This window comes from Natator depressus, chromosome 21 (genome assembly GCF_965152275.1).
Source record: "Natator depressus isolate rNatDep1 chromosome 21, rNatDep2.hap1, whole genome shotgun sequence".
Classification (NCBI taxonomy): Eukaryota; Metazoa; Chordata; order Testudines; family Cheloniidae; genus Natator; species Natator depressus.
In genome coordinates this window covers 1,251,621-1,264,517 of record NC_134254.1, presented here as the reverse complement: position 1 = coordinate 1,264,517, position 12,897 = coordinate 1,251,621, and the positions used below count along the sequence as shown (strand labels likewise).

General features: G+C 52.2%; 1 protein-coding gene across 2 annotated transcripts in view; it reads left to right on the top strand.

Moving 5' to 3' along the window:
- Positions 1 to 11,066: 11,066 nt before the first annotated feature.
- HIPK1 (homeodomain interacting protein kinase 1) overlaps positions 11,067 to 12,897 on the top strand; it is a 33,191-nt gene continuing 31,360 nt past the window's right edge. For both annotated transcript variants that reach the window (XM_074936388.1, XM_074936387.1), the window contains exon 1: positions 11,067 to 11,187. The gene's annotated coding sequence lies outside the window, so the exon portion shown is untranslated. The remainder of the gene's footprint in view (positions 11,188 to 12,897) is intronic.

Genomic DNA, 12,897 nt, shown 5'->3' with positions numbered 1-12,897 from the left:
TAGCGCTGGTGCACTGTCTACACTGCCGCTTGTCAGTGCTGGAACTTGCAGTGCTCGGGGGTGTTTTTTCACACCCCTGAGCGAGAAAGCTGCAGTGCTGTAAAGTGGCAGTGTAGACAAGCCCTGAGTCATAGCAGAAGTCATTACCCATACTCCAGGTAGAACATTCACAGGAAAGTCCATTAAATGTAGGTAGGCATCTTCCATTGTGAGTTAAGTGTTCTTTGATGGGCCATTTAATTTGAATAGTTCCTTCACAGTGTGCTGGCTAAACACCTGGTTGGTGTTTTCACAGGAGCAAACATTTAAAATACAGGTACATAGTTAATATTCATAACTTCAGATACAAAAATGATAAATACATACAAATAGCATAATCACATTCAGCCAATCATAGCTTTTCTATTGACACCTTACTTGACACACTTTGTATAACATTTCTTGCAATTATATAACAGCAGTAGCAACAATGATTTACATGATCATATTTTAATTAGATAATGTCATAGGGCCCCTCCAATGAGAGCATGGTCAGAGCCAGGCGCAAACATATTTTATGGGAAGAGTTGGAAAAAGCCACCCTGGCACCCCCACTGCCAGCTTCTAAGACACTTTTGATCCCTTATCCCATGAAGTTTCCCAGCTGTGGAAAAAAAAGGCCTGCATGCTTTTCCCCTGTAACTTTTCTGTTCCTAACACTGTTTCAACTCCACCCAGGGGAGAGCAAGTCCAGGCAATATGCCGCTATGTCATCTCAACCTGCTCTGACAGCGTGGTCCTGAAACCCCTGTGGCTGCCTGGAACCCTGGCTACACTTATTGCTCATAGACATGCCACAGTGATAGCAACAGCCCTGGTGGGACATAATGAGTGTTAGCACAGCCATGAAGCGAGGGTCCTGCATCATGTGGGGTGTCCAGCCTGGCCCATGTCATGATGTTCGCTGTGTCTGAATGTTGGAGCTGAGTTATGCTAGCTGCTGTGCTGGGGACTGGCTGTGCCCTCCCACGCAGTGAGCCAGCCCCAGGAACAAAATGTGAAATATAGCCTTTTCTATAAACATGCAGTGACCCAGAAAATCAGTCATTCAGGGATGAGCTGTGATCAGCTTGCCGGTCATGCCAAGGAATGAACTGGCCACATGTGCGTTAGGCTAACAGGACTTTGGTTCTAAGAACAGATGTAAAATAGTACATCCTATAAGTTCTGCAGCAGCCATGGATCCTTTAAGATAAACTCATCCCTCACTGCCCTTCCCATCTGGGTCCTGAGCCACTTCCTGAAGACGTTTTAAATGTGGCTCAGAACTTCATCAGGCCAAAATGGGTTAGTCAGCCAGTGAGAACACGTCTAGAAGGTGTTAGAACCATGCTATGGAATGTGTTTGGTGTTGCCTACATTTGGCATGGTTCTGAGACCCCATACTCCTGTGTCCACACCCTACATTCTATTGTCATAATCTTTATATGAAGATTTGTATCTTTTGAAAATGTATAATTTGCTGGTCATTACTGATCTGATAAATTGTGTGTGGCAACACTGTTTGTGAAGTTATAAAATTCCACTGTATGGTGTTAACACATGTTCCAAACAGTGGTTGGCAAACAGGTCTGTCTCAAATAAAGGAACATGTGGTCTGCTTAACTTGCACATAAGCTGTAAACAGACTCATCAAGCAGGAAGGGCATCAAAAGAATCTCCCAACAGGTGAGGAAAAAACAGAAGCCAACACACTCTTTGTCCTCTCCATCAGTTTGCTACACCAGAAGGGACAAAGGAAACAGCCACTGACCCAAAAGTTTGGTCAGTAAGAACTGCTGAGAGCATTCAGTGAGAAAGCTTTGCTTTGAATTTAACACAATTTGTTAAGTTAGGCACCAGTTGTGCTTTAGCTCGTTTTTATTGTAACCGTTTCTGACATTTAATGCCTCATTAATTGTACTCACTTAAAATCTCTCTTTGCAATTAATAAACTTGTTCTATTGTTTGATCTAATCCAGTGGGTTTAAATCAAAGTGTCTAGGAAACACCATTGGGGGTAACAAGATGTGTGCATATTTCTATTCATGAAATGATGGACTTTATATAAACTTACATTGTCCAGGAGAGGGCTGGGCAGTACAGGATGTTCTGTACTGGGGGAAAAGCTAAGCCTGGGAGTGAGTTGGGGTCACCGTTCAGTATAACCCAGGCTGGTAAGAGCCAAGGCGTGCCTGGCTGGCTGCAGCACACAGACATGGTGGGGAGTGACTTGCAGGCTGGAGGCTCTTTGTGAGCACTCCAGACTGGAGGCTACAGCAGCAAGGCAGTGTAAAGGGCACCCCGGGTTAGAGGGCAGGTGTGACGCAGCTACTTATTAGTCTGGATTGTACCCTGGGTATGTCACAGTGGTGTTAAAAATGCCCGCACTCTGCCATAGTACACGAGCTGAATCAGTGAAGGAAAGCACATAGGATGCCGCTCTGCTGGTGATACAACAGAGACACTGTAGACAGAGCATTTTTACCACCACTTTTCACAGTAGAGGGCTGAAAACCCTTCAGCTCCAGCTACACTACCCACTCGGCTCTCACTGGTGTATCATTGTGGAATGTTGCTGTAACGCAGATTCTGTTTTTTCTATTGTGGATACAAAATTTGTGTAACCGGAAGAATCCCACTCCCCATCTTTGCAAATAACACTGATTCAGGGAGTTTACATAATTTCCTGTACAACTTGTCATAGGGTCACGATCAAGTTGAGCTAACTTAAAGCAGAAATTCTCCCCTTCATGTCATTTCTTGCATCTGAGCCTCCACTTTCAAATCTGCACTGAGCAAATAATACTACAGGAAGTTAAAGGCATTTCTTAGTCACCTTCATAGTTATCACTAAAGAGGAGCATTTAGAGCCTCCTATAAAACACCGGCTGTCTAAGGTTTTCTGTTTGATAAAGTGTTGGGTGCATCTGTGACTGGCTCAGTCAGGCCTGGGGATTTCTCTGGGGAAGTTTCCACAGTGTTCAAAACCCGATTCTTATCTAGGTTCACTTTACAATAGACCAGGTGCCAGCCACAGCACATACACTCCTACAGTGACAAGTGACTAGTTTGGGACAAATCTTGCTGCACAGTGATTCTCCTGGTCCTTAACTAGAAAGTCCAGGCCCCTGCGGACAGCTGACAAGCTGATGAGAATATTTTCATGTCACATACAGCCTCTGTTGGTGACAGGCATGGGGCATAAGGTGCCATTTGTGACCCAGTCTGGTTTCCAGTCATTATTGCCAGTGAATGGGGGGCGGAAAACACTCTGCAGGCGATAAAGTGGAGTCGCTTCCTTTTCACATAGCCTCCTGGCTGCTCATGTGAGGCTGGGGCATTGTGTCCTTCACTATGGACACGGAGGAGGTTCAGAATTGCATGGGAGCAGAGTAGAAAGCAGCAGAAAGGTGGGTTTCCATGGGTCCATCTTTCAAGGAACACTGAACTCACCTCATTAAGGGCCCAAGCCAGAGCCCATTGAAATCCATGGTGAGACTCCCATGGACTTCAGTAGGAGTTGGCTCGGGTCCTAGATATAGCATGCGCCATAAAATCTTACTCTGGTACTGGTAGCACAAGTAAAGAAACGTGGACCATAGAAACAGCCCCCCCCATTCTGCCTCGCAGGACACAGTCTGCCACAAAGACGCCTGCGGCAGTACGTCCCAGTGTGATTTTGTTAGTGACAAAGAATCAAGATGCCAGTTGGTATTTCCTGAATCTCAAACCCCCTTAATCAAAGACTAGCACCTCCTAGGCCCTGCCCAGGCTCTGACCTGAATGTTAGCAACTGCGCCAGCCTTCATTAAGGCAGAGTTAAGGTTGCCCTCTGCAGCTCTGTGGCCTTCCAGAATGTGGAGAGCCACTAGACTTAAACCTCTGTAAACGAGGAACTAGAGAGTCAAGGGACATGCAAAGCGACCTTAACCCCTGGCTCCGGCCAGAACCACTGGGAATGGTTCAGTGGGGGGACATAATAAGTAGCCTGAGGAAAGCCTGAGGATCCCCTTGCCCAAGTGACAGCTTTGCACCACAAGCTCTACGCTTTACACCACGGCAGCATACCAGGTTTTAAAGCGGTTTGCAGACCTGTGGATTTCAGTGCACTTGGACAATGGTAAGGAGCTGATTTTGGGGCAGGCTGAATTCCTGGAGCCCCGGAACCAAACGCCTCGGAATTTGCACCACAAGGGCTCTTTGCCTTCCCATGAGCCCCTACACCCACCTGCTCCCAGGAGCCTTCCTCAGCACTTGAGAGAGAAGCCCCCTGCAGTCCCCTAGAAACAGAAGCCCCTGCCTTCCCCGCAATGACCCATGTACTCCCAGGAGCCTCAGCCGCCCACCGCCCCTGCCTCCCACCCCCCATCCCACTCCTTACCCCCCTGCTGCTGAGCCTTGGGCCCGGCCAGCCTGATGCCAAGATCCCAGTGCCAAGAGGAGCAAGAACCGCAGCTGCTGCAGTTTTGGCACCTTGAGGGCCCAGTACTTAAAGTGGGCCCCGGGTGCCATGCTGCCCAGGCTCCTGGCCACGTGGCCTGTGTGCCAGAGTAGGGAGATTGCTGTATGACTCCCCTGTGCACACCCACAGCTTCCAGTTGCAATGTGCCAGTGTTTAACAAGGGGTATAGTGCAACCAGCAAGGCAGCAGAAAAACTAGCCCAGCCAGGTCTAGGTGGCAACCCCAACACATGGTTAAAAGTGGCTGGTCGTGGGTGGGCACCCCCCAGCTCCGTGGCCTCTACAGTCTACCTGGTTCCTTGTTATGCTATCGCAGGTTTCAAGCCAAACTCCCAATATGGGTGGATTTTAGCGTACGTTGCTTATTAACGTCTACTTATTGGAGGGCCCTAGGTGAGGAATCCTTGACCACAACACGCACTGCCAGCTCATCCCCCAACCCTGGTGTGGCACGGCACTATCATGGTGGGGAGCAGCAACACCACAGATAAGACTGCACCGAACTTTCCTTCTTCACGGGGGGAAAAGGGCTGTAAAAAATTCCATTGTTGGGGTTATTGCCCCGCCGAAAACAAATCACAAGCCTTCTGCTTCCTAATGTGATGGGCACCATGGTGAAAACCAGCTCAGTTAAGGGGTTGTCTACACTCAAAAGTGGGGCCACTTTAACTAGGCCAGTGCAGTTAACGAGGCAACGCTCGGCTCCGTAAGCTCTGCCCCCAAGCCCAGTGTGGCTGCAGTGAACCAGTATGAACGTTTAGTCTGGTTTGGGAAGCAAAACAAGCTATGTGGCTAGCCAGCACCTTAGGCCTGATAGACTTGCATCCACACTAGGGCTCAATCCAGTGTAACTACAGGGGTAAAATAATTACAGCCCAACTGACAGTTAGCCCAAGATACCGTCTCTAGTGCAGCACAGGCCTAAGCCTTTGCCAATAAGCTCCAGGCAACAGTGTGGGAAGGGACTGGGCAGAGCCTGGCGAGAAGACACAATACTTTGGCCTAGTGGCTTTGCCTTTGATACAGTGTGTTGGTACTGGAGCCAGCTGATGTAACTGAAATGATCGGGTATGTCTACATAAGGGTGGGATTTAATCCGAAGAATTCACAGCCAAAGAATAAAGCTAACATTGCAAACAGTCTCCTCAATGACTGGACCGTGATGTGTAAGCAGACCTTGTCACCTTGCTGGTGAGTTTCACGACATCGCACGAGCAGTGAGACTAGGGCCTGGCACCCGTACTGCAATACCAGAATTCAAAGCAGATCACAAGCAAGCAGATTCACTCATGTTCTTGCATGTTGCTCATGCAAAGCAAACAGGATGCTAATGTGGAGCTTGGACTCAGGTTGCACTGATGTGCCCACAATATTGCTCTATTCTTGGGGCAGATGAATTTGATTTCAAAACTGATGTTGGCCAAAAGAAGAGATGCATTCCCATTCCTCGCATGGCTATGGAGCTGGGAATGGCCATTGGGCCACATGCTGCCAGTGGATGTGACTCCACTTCAGCTTTCAGTGGCATGGGGAAAAGATGGCTGAACACAGCAGCTGGGCACCCAGAGAAGTGAACGGAGGAGTTTAGAGCTCTTCTCTCCACACACACACATGCACACACACCCCCGCAGGTGTACAGAGGAAAGGGAGATCCACAGTACCTCTCTCACACCCACAGACACCCCAACACCATACAAAACCAGCTGGGGGAAGGCGGCCGAATCCTGCTGTCTGCCCCCTATCCCAGTGATTAGGGTCCTGATGTGGGAGACCATGGGTCACTTGCCCCATCTGCTTATGAGCAGAAAGTATGTAACAGGGGGTCTGGCATCTCTCAAGTGAGTGCCTTAATTGCTGACCTAAAGGGTAGTCCGATGTGGGCTGCTCCTATTGAAGCTGTTCCCCTTTAATTGTATGAATTGTGTGAAGCAATAGCAAAGCAAAAGAAGCCTGCTACGGAATGGTAGTTAGGATAGCACTGCTGGGCAGTTGGCCACCCTGGTTCAAGTGCCACCTCTTCTTGCTGAGGAGAAGGGCTTTCAGCAGGGAGTGCCCAGCTTCTTGAAGCTGTTCCACTTTAATGAACTATGAATTGGGCCAGTAAAAGGCTCAGAATTGCTTGATAGGCTGCTGGTTTGGCTGCTGACCTCAAAAGTGCAAGAACCTACTCCAACACCTCTCTCAGCCTGTTAAGAATGGGTTTGAAGAGGGAGCTTCTCTTCTCTTGAAGCTGTTCCACTTTAATTAACACTTACTTAGGTCAAAGCAGTATTGCTCTGTAAGAAGCCTTCTTAGAGCCCCATGATTAGTGTACTCACATGTTAATTCCCCTCTTGCCTGCTGAGGAGAAGGGATTTGAGCTCTGAGCTCTTTTCCTCCTCATGCTGTTCCACTTTAATTGACTATTAATTGAGGCAAAGCAAGACTCAACCATACCACCCTGTGCTTAGCCTGGTGGTTTAGGTACTAGCTTGGGGTGCTAAAGGAGCAGGTTCAGGTCCCCACTTACCCTGAAAAGGGAGTTGAGCAGACACTGCATTGCTTTTTCTCTTGAAGCTGTGTAATAGTTTAATGAACTATAAAATGGTCCACATCAAAGTTGTTCTGTAAGCAATGCTATGTAGCCTGCTGGTCAGCGTGCCTGTCTGGGTTGGTGGGGGTGGCAGCACCATTCCCTGTCTGTGCTTGATGAGAAGAAAGGATTCAAGAAGCAGGCTGCTTTCCTCTTGATGCTGGTTCACTTTAATTAACTATTAATCAGGCCAAAGCAAATCACTTCCATAACACTCCCTGCGTAGCCTGGTGGTTCAGGTACTAACCTGGGGTGCTGGAGATGCTGGTTCAGTTCCCCACCTTGGATGGAGGAAAGAGGTAAGTAAAAGCTGCCTCTCCTCTTGACACTTGTCCCCTTTATTTAACTATTAATTGGGCCAAAACAAGCCTTATTCATAACACTTGCTGTATAACCTGATGGTTCAGGTATTAGCCTGGGGTGCTGGAGATCCTGGTTCGATTCCCTGCTCTCGGTTGAGCAGAGATTGCCTCTCTTCTTGACGCCTGTCCACTTTAATAAACTATTAAATGGTCAAATCAAAGCTCCCCCCCTATGAAGCCCTAAATAGCCTGGTGGTTTGGGCCCCACCTAGGATGTTGGAGAACCTGGTTCAAATCCCACTCCTCCTTTCTGAGGAGAAGGGATTTCAGCTCTTGCCTCTTGCTGCTGATCTACTTTAATTAACTAGGAATCAGGCCACTCCCTGAGCTAGGGTCACTCTATAGTCCAGTGGTTCGGTTGCTTGCCTTGGCAGTGGGAGATGCTGGTTCAAATCCTTCCTCTAGCTGTTTCAAAAAGATTTGGAGAAGGCTGTCCTGCCTCCCAGGAGGGAAGTAGGAGGTTCCTGTTTAGGTCCCCTTGCGTTTGCAGGAGGCCCTTGTCTTTCTGGAAACAGAAGGGGGTTTGAACAGAGATTGCTCACTTCATGGGTGGGGGGTGGGCCGGGGAGGCGTGGGGGGTGGGGCCGGGAGGCGGGAGGGTCCCTGGGAGGTGGGAGAGCCTTGGTCCAACCCCTTGCAGAGGAGAGGTTGGACCCGGGGTCTCCCACCACCCGGGTGGGTAGCCTAGCTGCGGGGGACAAAAGAGTGATTTGCTTTTTTAATGTAGCTCAAGGAATATTTAAATAAAACAGCCCCAGAGGCAACTGATATGTGTTGTAAACCCCTTGCCCACAGCAAGGATTGAACCAGGGTCTCTAACAGCCCATGCAAGAGCCCCAACCACTACACCACAGAAGGCAGTTCTTTTGGGACATGTCCTTTGGCCCAATTCATAGTTTAATTAAAGTGGAACACCTTCAAGAGAAAAAGGTATTTCTCACAAGGCAGAAATTGAACCAGGATCTCCCACACCCCAGTAGCGTACTCTAACCCCTGTACCATACAGGGCTTCTCAGACTAAGCTTGGCCCAGTTAATAGTTAATTAAAACCATTTCAAGAGAAAAAGATCACTCAATTCCCTGCCCCAGACCAGGAGGAATTGACTCACACCCTCCAACAGCTCAGGTCAATACCCAAATCCCCCTATCATTGAGGGCTTCTTATACATGACTTCTGCTTCAACTGTTACTAGTTAATTAAAGTGGAACGGTTTCCAGAGGCAAGACCAAGGCAGCCCCCCATCAGAATAACTCATAGCCCTGTAGTTCGGACATCCTCTTGAGAGGTAGGCGATCACTGCTCAATTCCCTTCTCATCAAACAGAAGGGGGACTGAACCAGACTGGCCCACAACCCAGCTGAGTACCCCAACCACTGCACTGTAGAATGATGCTCCTTGTCCCCCAATGGCCCATTCGGTTTTGGTAGCCTTCTTGATGAGCAGGAGGTGGTCCCTCCTGACAGGTTCACAGTTTCAGAGCAAACATTTTTTACAGTTATAAAGCAAAAACTTAAATATTACCTTACAGCATGTGATAAAGATATTTAAGGGAGATTAATGCATACAGACACTTACAAGCATTTCATAAAGTCTACACACATTGTTATAAGTCTAATACCCCACCTTACCTGTGCTAATCCACAGGTGAAACAGACTGTCCAGCACGCAATTTGTCAGTGCTTAGCTGAGGCCTAAAGCCTTAGCAAGATCCGGCCCTTGGTTTGCCAGTGTCACATAGAGAATAAGCTACACTGGCAAAAGCATTCTTTTGTCAGTACAAGATGGGTGTACACTATGAGGAGAGAGAGCAGGAGATGGGGATAGTTATACTGTGATATTTAGACCAGCAAACTCTTTCTAGCATATTCAGGGCTTAAGGACCAGATTCAAAACCCACTGAAATCACAATGAGAAGAGTGAGAAGTTACCCCTGTTAACTTTAAGGCATGAGCATGATCCTGGCCAGGCTTTTAAGTGAATTTCTCCTCAAGAGATGCCCATCCGGAGACCCTGACAATCAGAACCCTTTTCTCTCTCTCTTCACTGTATTCTAGACAAAGACACAGAGGGTTCACACGGCAGCCCAGCACCCACAACTCACTGGAGAATTTCTCCCCAAATGACGCGTCTTTTGTCTTATGCGAACTCTGCAGTGAGGTGACAGTTGGAAGAACCAAAGGGCCCGGGGGTGTGGTGGGGGGTCTGTATCGCCTGGGGGGGCAAAGGGCCTGGGGTGGGGACAAAGGGTCCCGGGGGTCTGTACTGACTGGGGGGGGACGGGACAAAGGGCTCAGGGGGGTTTCTGTACTGCCCAGGGGGGACAAAGGGTCTGGGGGGGGACAAAGGGCCCGGGGGGGGTCTGTGCGGCCTGGGGGGGACAAAGGGCCCGGGGGGAGGAAAGGACCCGGCGGGGGGGGTCTGTGTGGCCCGGGTGGGGGATCTGTGCAGCCCGGGGGGGGACAAAGGGCCCGGGGGGGGTCTGTACTGCCCAGAGGGGGAAAAGGACCCGGGGGGGGATCTGTGCGGCCCAGGGGGGGGGACAAAGGGCCCGGGGGGGGTCTGTACTGCCCAGAGGGGGGAAAGGACCCGGGGGGGGGATCTGTGCGGCCCGGGGAGGGAAAGGACCCGGGAGGAGGGTCTGTGCGGTCCGGAGGGGACAAAGGGCCCGGGGGGAGGAAAGGACCCGGCGGGGGGGGTCTATGTGGCCCGGGTGGGGGGATCTGTGCGGCCCGGGGCGGGGGGGATCTGTGCGACCCGGGGGGGGGGACAAAGGGCCCGGGGGGAGGAAAGGACCCGGCGGGGGGGGTCTGTGTGGCCCGGGTGGGGGATCTGTGCGGCCCGAGGGTTGGAATCTGTGCGGCCCGGGGCGGGGGGGGTCTGTGCGGCCCGGGGGGGGCAAAGGGCTGATCGCATGATCAGGGCAGGCCGGGCCGGGCGAAGGTCGGGGCTCTGGAAGGAGCCGGGGCGGTGGCTGCTGAGGCCCGGGAGGCCCCTGGAGACGGGCTGACCCGTGGCTGCGCCTCTCGCGGGCCCGGAGCGATCTGAGGTGCGGAAACACCAAGAACCCGCTGAGCTGAGGGAGCAGCGCAGCCCGGGGCCGGGCTCCGGCCGGGGTTACCTGGCCTTGCTCCGGGGCCCGCGGGAGCTGGGGAGCCGCGCAGGGGCCACGTTCCCATGGCAACACGGCCAGGCCGAGGGGCGGGGCTGCGGCCTCAGCCCCGTGCTGTCAGGCCCAGCGCGGCTGGAGGAAGGGACGGAAGCCCGCAAGGGTCCGTCCTGGCGCCCTCGGCCAAAGCCGCTTGCGTCTCGGAGCGGGGACGTTTCCGCCCGCCCACTTCCCAGTACCCAATCAGACCACGACGGCGCCTCGCTTCCGCCTCGGTAACCGTGCGGCAATGGGCCGAGCCGTCACGTGACCCTGGTTCAATGCCTCGGCGCTCGGCAGTCGCGGGGCTGGGCCGAGTTCGGGGCTCGGCTGGCTCAGTCTGGCGCAGGCAGCCGAGGGCCCGGAGCGCAGCCGGAGCCGGAGCGGGCCGACGGGAAGCGGGGTCCGGCGAGCGGCGGGGCCGCGGAGCGGGGGGAGCCGGGCCAGGCCGGGCCGTGGGGCGGGGCGGGGCCTGGCGGCGGCGGAGCGGCCTGGAGGCTCCCCCCGGGCGGGGCGGGCCTGGACTGGCGGCCGCTCCGGGGCTATGATGCGCCCGCTCCGGGGCCCCGCATCCCCTCGTGTCCCCCCGGCAGCTCCAGCCCGCGGCTGAGACCTCCCACCAGCGGTGAGTGCGGCCGGGCCTGCCCCGACGGGAGCCCTCCTCGCCCGGGCCGGGCCGCGGGCCGTCCCCGCCCTGGCGGGGGGAGGGGGTGTGCCCGGCCCGGCCCGGCGCTGGCGGGGGGAGCGTCAGTTCGGGGCGGGGGGGGGCGCCGCTCGGGGCTGGCGCCGGGTCTTTGGGCGCCTCTCGCGGCAGGCCCGAAGCGGGGTTCGCTTCCCTTCGTGTCCGTTCGCCGCGCCGCCCAGGGCCTGAGACCGCCCCAAGCGATCGCTCCTTTGGAGAGACACAAATCTGACCCTATTCGAGGGGCCCCATTCAGGTATTCCCCTGAATCAGTTACAAAAACACCCCCCCCCCGGGGTAAGTCTGCCCCCGCGGAGCTGGCGATCTCTCCTTTGCCGTGTCAGGCCAAGAGCCGCCCGCGGCCGTGGCGTATCCGACCCGTGCAGAAGGGTCGGTTTGCAGTTAATATTTTGCACCTGATGCTTCATTAACTTATACATTCATGGCTTTGGTTTGTTGAGAAATTGACCCAGTGAGATTTTTTTCTGGCGCAAAAGCACTTGGCTTCAGCGTTTCCCAGACAGTAGGCCAAGAAGATACTTTTAGTGCCGTCAGAGGCACTTGGGGTAGGCAGCCAATCCGCTTGCTGGACTAAATATCTCAAAGCCTGTAATTTTGCCATTAAAGGCTGCCTCTGATTGGGAATAACTGGTCTTGGCTCATTCCATTTTAAGGTTAATAAGATGGGAGAAGTATCTGTAACTCTAAATCAAAGAAGCTGTTTTGTAGGATACATTTGACATTTTAAAATGGGGCTGGGGAGTTCCTAATTTAGAATTTGCTGGGATTAGAAATGCTTCAGAATACGAGAATAAGGAAACTATGGTAGTAGTGCTCTGTAAACCCACTTCTCTTAAAATGAAATTTTGCACCAAAGCTCACAGCGCTCCCTGAAATAGGCCACTATAAATGTCTGCTGGCACAGCCGTGGGGTTCAGGCTGGTGAAGGAGTGACCCCTGACTGGCATAGCAGTGCCAGCAGAAGCCCCTAGAGTAGATGTAGTTTTACTACTTTTGACGGGACTGGCTTATTTTGCTCTTGGAGATTGGTCCTATTCTATTGGTACAAAACTCAGCTTTGCTGCTCTAGCTTCGTCCGTGCTCTGAGTGCTTTGCTGGTATAGTAGGCGGGGGTAAAGCACTCCCAGTGAGGATGTGGCCATGATTTCAGATTGTGAAAGCCCCACTCCATTTAAACTGTACACTCTGAATATGTAAGCAACTGTTCTTTGCCAAGTGGCCCCTCACACAGTAATGCAGCAATTCGTATGCATAGTGCAGTTTCTTTGATGTGGGAGATTCTGGTTTGGTTCCCCCCTTTGCCTCGTCTGTCCTGGGGCTACACTGATGGGGGTGGAGGGAAGGCTGCTGAAGCTGTTTCACTTCAATTAAATATTTCTATGGGCCAGCTAAAGGATTAGACTCCCTCTATAGTCAAGTGAGGCCATCCCTGTTCAAACCCTTTCTTAGCCGGCAGGCGCAGGACTTGAACCAGCATCTCCCACTTTCTAGGTGAGTACCCTGATCACTGCACTGGAGAGGAGTTCTCACGCTTAATTCTTGCATTGGCCCAATTAGTATTTGATTAAAGTGGAACAGCATCAAGTGCCTGACAGCAGCCCAGCTTTTAGGTATTTCACTTGGAGAGGCAGG